At 37.9% G+C, this 8421-nt stretch overlaps 1 protein-coding gene across 2 annotated transcripts in view; it reads left to right on the top strand.

Annotated features, from left to right (window-relative positions):
• The first annotated feature begins 6 nt into the window (after window positions 1–6).
• GLS (glutaminase) overlaps window positions 7–8421 on the top strand; it is an 89172-nt gene continuing 80757 nt past the window's right edge. For both annotated transcript variants that reach the window (XM_012558168.2, XM_012558169.2), the window contains exon 1: window positions 7–213. The gene's annotated coding sequence lies outside the window, so the exon portion shown is untranslated. The remainder of the gene's footprint in view (window positions 214–8421) is intronic.

Below are 8421 nucleotides of genomic sequence, written 5' to 3'. Positions count from 1 at the left end.
GGGCGGGGGCGGCCGGCCGGCGGGACCCCTCGCGCAGGGTCTGTCCAGCTCCCCCTCGGAGATCCTGCAGGAGCTGGGCAAGAGGGGCACGCAGCCGCAGCCCGGGGCGTCGCCGCCCGCGGCGCCACCGGCTCCCATCCCCACGGACAGCCCCGGGGAGACGGATGCGTTTGGCAACTGCGAGGGCAAGGAGCCGGTGGCCGCAGGCGAAAAGTGAGTGTCCCAGCGAGGGCCCGGGCCCGGCCGGGGCCTGCGGTGGGGCGGGTTGGGAGAGGAGGTTCGAGAAAGAGAAAGAAAGAAATGCCGGCGGCCTGCGCCGTCTGCGCCATGTGATTAGGCCCGGCCCCGCCTGCGCCTTCCCCGCCCGCGCCCGTCACTTCCCTTCCCTTCCCTGGCGCGGGCCGCCCGGGTGGGCCACCCGAGTGGTCGGGGGCTTGTCTGGGGCGTCCCCTTCCCAGAGCGGCGGCAGCTGGCTCCACGCCGTGTCCTTCGCGGCGCCCCGGTCGGCGCACGGCTCGCGGCTGCAGTATCTGGCCGCCGGCCCAGCCCTTGGTTGGTGATGCCCTGTGAACAGCTCCACCGAGTGACGTTCAGGAGTCTGGTATTGGGCAGAGCCTGTGCCTTCCTGACTTCGTCGCTTTCTCAGGCTTAAGTTTCCGCACTGTCTGCCCTCTCTCGGTCTCTGCCACCACCTCTTCGGAAGCCTGATGCGGAGGAGTATTAATCTTTCTGGGGTGGCTTTCAGGCTTGTGTTAGAGCCATTTGGGGCACCGGAAAGGTTTCAGAGACGCAATTAGGAGGAAAAGGGTCACGTGGCCGAGAGGATGAGGCATGCAGTTTATACTACCTGTTTGCTCTGGGGACCAGCTTTGGCCTGTCTGATGTCTTCCATGAGATGGGCGGATTTTTCAAAATATAAGTCAAAATAGCCAAGGTGAAAAATGACGTAAAACACTAACTCAGTGATAAATGTGAGTTAAGTAGATTTTGTGATTTAAATATGTTGTGATAGGATGTTGAACCATCCATACGTGCACAGCAGTTTAGTCTCACAACAAAATTTGGTCTTTTACATGTGTGAAGCAGTTTTCTGAATACTTAGTCTTGTGTAATGTAGATGAACACAAACTTTGTTTTTTCAATATGGGTAAAACTTTACTTGTCTGTGTTCATTGTATCCTGCTATTTTTCTGACTTGGTATGGACACCATGTGACCCATTACCACCCTTTTACATCTGTTACTACTATTTCCAGGCCCCAGAGTACCTCATGTCAAACCGAAAGTGTGATTCTTACAATTTTAATCTCAGACCTGCTTAAATGTTTCCTGTAATTGAAGTTGGCACCTCCCTAAAACATTCCAAGTGATTTTTTCCCAGACTGAAAAATGTTACTTAAAAAAAAAAAAAATTACTTGGTGATGAGCAAAATTTGTGATATTCTGTGGTAATGATTTCGTGCCACAAAGTAGCCTAATTACCAAGAGCAGGTCATTTAACATTCTGGATTAGATGACTCAAATCTCTTATAGTTCTAAAAAGGTAGGCTTTAGTTAGATCTGTACCTTTTTGATGTTTTAGGGACTAGAATGTATGTTTCATCTCCTCTGGGACTCACTTAGATCATGGGCTCTCCAAGCATGTAACAAGTTTAAATACACGTGCCCAGAGATACAGAATTGCAATATGCAATTAGTACCATTTAGAAGTTATCCTTAAAGGCTACCGGATGAGAACGCTTGCCACTGAAAATACGTCTTTGGGTTTGTTTCTCTTCCGTGTCTTTAATGTCTCTATTTTTTTTTCCCCCCTTTTGTGTGATAGGAATTTGAACTCCTTTTGTGATACACGATTCCCAGAAGCTTCTGGTTTTTTGGCCCTGTGAATAAAAAGTCATCTCTTAGTGATAACTTTCAGATTGGCAGCCCTACATTAAAAAAAAATCCTCCCACTTGGCCTTCCCCCCCAAAAAAAGAAAACCAGCCTAGAGAGGGAAGCCCTCATGAAGACTTGCTCAGAAGCCTTGGGAGTTTGAATGGGCAGTAAGATAACCTTGTTTACCTTAGTGCAGGAAGGAAGTTTGATTTTTGCCACCAAGTTTGGAATAATAGCTAGACTGGTTCAGAAGCAATCTAGATATATGATGATCCTGAGATCTTTCAATCAAGGGTTTGTTTCAAGAGTGAACCTCAGCTGTCTCCAGTTTAACGTAGAAAGTGAAAAGCCCTGGCTTTAAGGTTATGAAAGAAGCATTTTAATCTCATGAAAATTTGTTTGAATTCCCAAACGATGTGGCTGCCAAAATGTAGCTTTCTTCCTTTGGCTTCTTCCATTTCGGCTTTACATGATGAACGTTTCTCCTATTTTGGGAGGTAAGCTTCCATTTGATCCTGTTATCCTTTCTAATGCTTAGCTTCCAAAGCTGAGGTAGGTCATCCCTCAATCAGCAGACCACCTGGAATGCCAAAACTCACTCAGGATTCTGCCAGATTTTATAGGGATTTTAAAAAGAAATAGCCATGTGAAAATTAAATGACATTTTATAAGAGGTTTAGAACAATATTTTGAGCATATTAAATGAGAATAAAGTTGCTTCTTCATTTACTGTAAAACCTGTCGAGGACATTGATTGTCAATTAATTTTCAGGCTCACACATGAGAATTTTTTTGTTTTTTATTTCTGGAAAAAAAAGTTTCTCTTTAGAAATTTTGTACTTTTTTCCTATGTGAAATTATGATTTGCTCCGTTTACCTTTTTGCCCAGTTTACCAGTAAGCTCAGAGTGACATTAATGCTTAATCCAGCAATTTTATTAATTCATACAGCTGGTTCATTTGCTTTTCCTCCTTTCCTTGGTTCAGATTTTCTTTTTATTTTATTAACTTTACTGTGTATTATATTCTGCAGGAGGCAGGATATAAACAAATTATCTACTTAAGTTAGATGACTACACTGTCTCCTTTAACCTAAATTTGATTTAGGTTCCTGGTTTAGGTTAGGATCCTACTACTAAGATCTTTTCCTTATAGAAAAATGATGTAATGATCTTTGCTCAGTTTTCCCAGCAGTGCTTTTATTTAATTTTGTTACCATCATTCCATCATCTTGAAAACCACTTTGCTTGGCTCTCTTCATTTTTCATATTGTTCTCTATGCTTTTCTGGCTCCTTTTCTTGGGTTTCCTCACTGGATATACCCTGAGACTGAGTCCTTTGCTGCTTTTTCGTTGGTTGCTTTCTCAGCAGCGTATCCCTTCTCTTAGCTTTGACTCCCATCTTTGTGTAGGTAATACTTCACTCTCATCCATGCTGTGTTCCTGTATACATCTCCATCTAGCTGGTAACTTCGAATTTAAAATCCATACCTCTACACATATCCATTCTTTCTCTAATTTCAGTCTATTTTTGCATACTTTTGCCTAATTAATTTTAGAATTTTAATTTTAAAATATCACTCTGTTTTCACAGAACCAACACAGACTGGAGTGAGCATTATCTCAACATCACAAACTATGTTGTGGCATTAAAGAGCCTTGATTAATTTGTATGCCAATACTTGCCTAATGTGTACATTTTTATTAGACTAAAACATACCATATTTCATTTCTGTAAAGCCCAGAAGTATATGATATATATAATAATCCCCTGGGGAGGGGAACTATTAAATTACTTTTTATTTTTATTTGAGCATTTTGTTTTTTAATTAACAAGAACAAGAGATAATATAACAAAGATGAATTAGGATAGAAAAATATGAGCATATGTATGCTCTTTAGAAAATAGGTAGTTCATACAGGACTCAATATTGAAAGTATTCCATTAAAACAACAATGAGATCATTTTCCCCTATCAGATTGGCAAATGTTAAGTTAAATCCAGTGTTGGAAAGGGCGCAGGAAACAGAAACTCTAACATTGCTCATGGAAGTAAAAATTAAGCTGCTTTGGAGGGCAGTTTGGTAGTATCTGTTAAAAATTGCATACCCATGATGCAGTAGTTGCACATTTACACATCTACACAAAGTATAATGCTTACTTTATTAAAAAACAAAAGTGCAAGCAAAAATTATTTCAGCACCCGAAGCACACTTTTCAAACAAAGATTAGACAGACCTGTAAAACAAGAACGCACGTGAAGAACGTGCTTCTTAGTTCAATCAAATATACATGACAAAATGGGCAACTCCTGCCCAAAAGCAAGACAAGAGGGCAGGAAGGGACAGAACAACTGGATGAATGGACACAGGGAACCCCGGGTGGAAAGGAGGAGAGTGCTGTCATATTGCAGGGATCACAACCAGTGTTGCAAAACAATTTGTGTATAAATTTTTGAATGAGAGATTAACTTGCACTGTGAACTTGCACCTAAAGCACAATAAAAAAAATAAAGAAGATTTCAGCTAGATGCTTTGGTAGTTCATATTTATTCTTAATCAATGGAAAGTGCAGGCCAAAGAAATCATTACATCATATACCGTGAGAATTGAATTTCAAAGTACGATTAAATAATGCATTTCAGTAAACATTGAATTAGGTCTGTAGAACAGTACTGATAATGAGGTTGAGCCAGTGTTTGGCAGATATAGATAATATATTTTGGAATTCAAAGACAGAACTTCTGTTGAAATAGATGGCAAATGCTTTTATGATCCTTCAATATTGCGTTTGCTTTTAATTTATAAAACTGAACATATTTGCAATTCACTTAAATTAAAATCAAGGTTGAAAGTACATTTAATTTTTTCTTTTGACTTCTCAACCAATCCCTCAGTCATTTTATTTGTGATATCCTTGATATTATAAATTTTTTCTAGATCTTGGTAATCAGTGAATTTTAGTTTTCTTTTAATGACAGATCAGAAAAATGCCAGTCTTAACATTTTTTTGCTGCCTAGTGTTTACACAAAACCATGTGTATCTATTGATACAGATGCCATTGATATATTGCTATTGATATAAAACGTTGATAAATTTGTACATGTTCTGTAATTATCAGACTGCATATTATTATTCTTACTAATATTTAGATGAAGTTCACTGAAAGAGAATGGAGCAGATCCAGAAGTTTAGTCTCCTTGAGTTTTAGTTTGTTTCCAGGCTTTACTGTTGTACAGAGAATTCGGTCTCCATTAAAGTCAGCCAACTCAGGAAATGACTATCAAATAGAACTCAACTTTTTCTCATGAGGCAATATGCAGGCCAAAACCGTGTGTGGGGGGGTGGGCAGCAGGGAGGCACTATTCCAGTTTGAAAAGAGTAAATGTCACCTTGAAGAGAAATTTGCTGAAGACAATTTGTGTGTTTCTTGCAGTTGAAAAAAATTATTTGAAAGAAGTCAGTGAAATCTAAGTATCCTTCTTATGATAATTGAGGTAAAGAAAAATTATGGTCATGGAAACTGAAAGTCTAACTGTAGGATTTGCATTCTTAAAAGAATCCAGTCATATTAAATCCTGTATAAACCGAGCTTATATCTTATAGTTGCCTGTCTGCTTTTTCAACTTCTAGCTCATTTGCTAGGAAGAGGAATACTTAAGAAAGCTGAGTAAACACATACTTTTAAAATAGATACTAACCATTGCTGTCTCTAAGTGAGGTAAATAGGTTTTAGGCATAGATACTGTGACTACAGTTTTACTCCCCAATCTACTCAGGTATAAAATTGCTTTGGTTATGAAACAGTACATTTTACTGCAGTCGATGTTTTCTGATCACCTTCAACATAGAAGCAACCATGTCTTGGCTTTCTTTGAGAAGTATCCCCTGCTTGGTATATGACATTCGTTATTGCTTACTGATTTCTAAAGAAGTGCTAATAGTGAAAGCACTAATTTCAAAACACTAGAACTGTTGATGTTGCATAATAAAAAAAATTTTTTGATAGCTTTTAGGATTTAGAAATACTAATGATTTTAAAATTGTCATCTTGATGAGGGTATTTTGAGTGACATAGACACTTCCTTAAATTCTTGGTTGGCGTTTATAAACAGAGTAAACCATTTGAACAACAATTTTTAAATGTGTGAAAAAATGTTCTTTTAAATATTTAAAAATTCCTTTGAAAATGAAGGAGACCAAACTTCAGCATCTAATTCATTCTCTTTCAGTGAACATCATCTAAACATTAATAAAATTCCTTTTTAGGAATCTAGGCTAAGAAAAACTAAAATGTGGAAAATTTATACACTGATGTTTTTGGCACAGTGTTGTGCATATTAAACAGGGAAAAACATGTTCAACATTAGTGAAGTAGTTAAGAATGGTATTTTTATGCAAGTAATGTGTAATAGTCATGTTTATTTGTAAAATAAAGGTACATAGGTTCTGAGTGAGTAAAGTTTATGATCTTTAGGAGGACATCTATTTTTAGTAATTCAAAAACAGAATTAGAGTTGGAAGTGATTTTAAAGAACGCCTAATTCCACCTCATTTTATACATTCAATAAACTGGCCAAAGATACTAGTTGACCTAACCAAGTTCATACGATATTAAGACTTGTTTCTTCTTTTTCTTTTTCATTTATTATCAGCAGATCGATAAATTACTTTATTATTGAATTATTATTGAATTGATAAGAGCTTTTTTAGGCTCGAGACTAGAAGAGGTCTTCAAAATCCACCTCCCCAGCTGATGTTTTTTTTTCTCTTTTGTGATACAGAGTGGGTTATTATTCATCTGTGCTTGAATACCTCTGTGACAGGGGAGTTCACTCTCTTAGAAGGCAGCCCGTTCTGTTTTCAGAGTGTTTCATTTTTCCTTATGTGTAACTCAAGCCTGCCTTTCCTTAATTTTTACTTATAAGTTTTAGTTATTCCAAACAAGTCATCTCTAGTGTATTATCAAATTGATTGCAGTGACAGAATTCACAAACTATCTGCATTTTTATGAGAATGATTTATGAAAGGATCCTTGGCTGAAGGAATATGTGGTTGAAAGGACTAACAGTTAACGTTAGGGACTAGCTCTGCCCGGGTCCTAGTCTTTCCACCTGAGACAGGCAGGCTGATCCCTTCTAAAGCTATGCACAAAAAGGACAAATTGTTATCAGCTGTTATGAACAGCCTGACCATTTCCTTATTTAAATCTGGCTTTTGTACTTGTACTTTAGCTTAAGTTTCTTCAGTAAAGTCCAGTCAAAAACAACAGCCCTAATTTAATATAATGTCATTCTCACTTTGTACAGGATGCCATTTTAATAAGGCAGAACAACAGTTTAATCATCAAACATAAGCAATTCCCCTATTAAACGTTTTGGTTAGAAATTCTTAAATATGTAAAGAGCCTCATCCTTTTTTGTTATTCTGAATGAGCTCCAGATATTCCTCTTAAAATGGGGTGCTAACAACTGAGCACAGTTGGGATGATGTAGTAAGGGTCTGGAACTAGGAACAAAGGACCAGCTTTCTTGAACTGATTCAGCCACTTAAGAGTTAATGTGACATTTGACACTTGCTTGACTTTGACACTCTATCCTTAATCTGTAAATTAAGGTCAGTTATACCTGGGAGGCGAAAGTGGTTAAGCACTTGACTACTAGCTCAAAGGTTGGCGGTTTGAACCCACCCAGAGGTGCCTCAGAAGACAGGCCTGGCTGGCTATCTGCTTCCGAAAGGTCACAGCCTTGAAAACCCTGTGGAGCAGTTTTCTGCACACATGGGGTCGCTCTGAGTTGGAATCGATTCACTGGCAGCCACCAACCAACCATACCTACCTTATAGGGTTTTAGGATCAAATAACAGAAAGTAAAACTTTTTTTGTTGTTGTTTAACAGTAAATCCTTAAAAGATGTAATATGTTGTTTTTAAATTCCACCAATAATTAATTAGCTTTGAGGTAAAATGCCTTGTCGGGTAAACAATTTTGTCAAATTTAATTCTGATATACTAATGGTATTATATGGATAAACATCCATTGCTGTTGAGTCAATTCTGACAGCTACCATCAATGTAACTTTCAACCTAACAGTTAATTTATTAATTTGCTGGTGTTGATGGACATTTACTATCAATTTAATCACTCCAAGCTCAAAATGATAAACTGATTTAAAAACCAATCCTAATATCTTTTTAAAGATTATTGTTTTAAAATGAAGACAGATCAAAGCATTCTTTTGTATTCTGTTGGTAGGCCTCATCATCCCAGTTAAAAGTTATTTTTTATAATCTGATGAATTTACCGTTCTATACTATGTGTTTTAAGAGTTATAGGGGTTTGGAAAAAAAAAAACAAAAACAAAAAAATTAAGAAAGACACTACCCCAATCTTGAAAGGTATATAGTTTGGAGAGGTTGGGTAATGTGAAATGTCGTTTAACAAAATCAGGCAGTACAATTGGTTTCATTTTTTTTCTTCCTCTGCTCATTTTGCAGTTCTCAGTAAGGACTTAGTTTTCATTTTCCTTTTTATTTGATAGTAGAGTTTT

The sequence above is a fragment of the Trichechus manatus genome, unplaced genomic scaffold (assembly GCF_000243295.1).
Source record: "Trichechus manatus latirostris isolate Lorelei unplaced genomic scaffold, TriManLat1.0 scaffold00142, whole genome shotgun sequence".
NCBI classification, from domain to species: domain Eukaryota; kingdom Metazoa; phylum Chordata; class Mammalia; order Sirenia; family Trichechidae; genus Trichechus; species Trichechus manatus.
The sequence above is the reverse complement of the archived record's forward strand: the minus strand, read 5'-3'. Positions and strand labels throughout refer to the sequence as shown.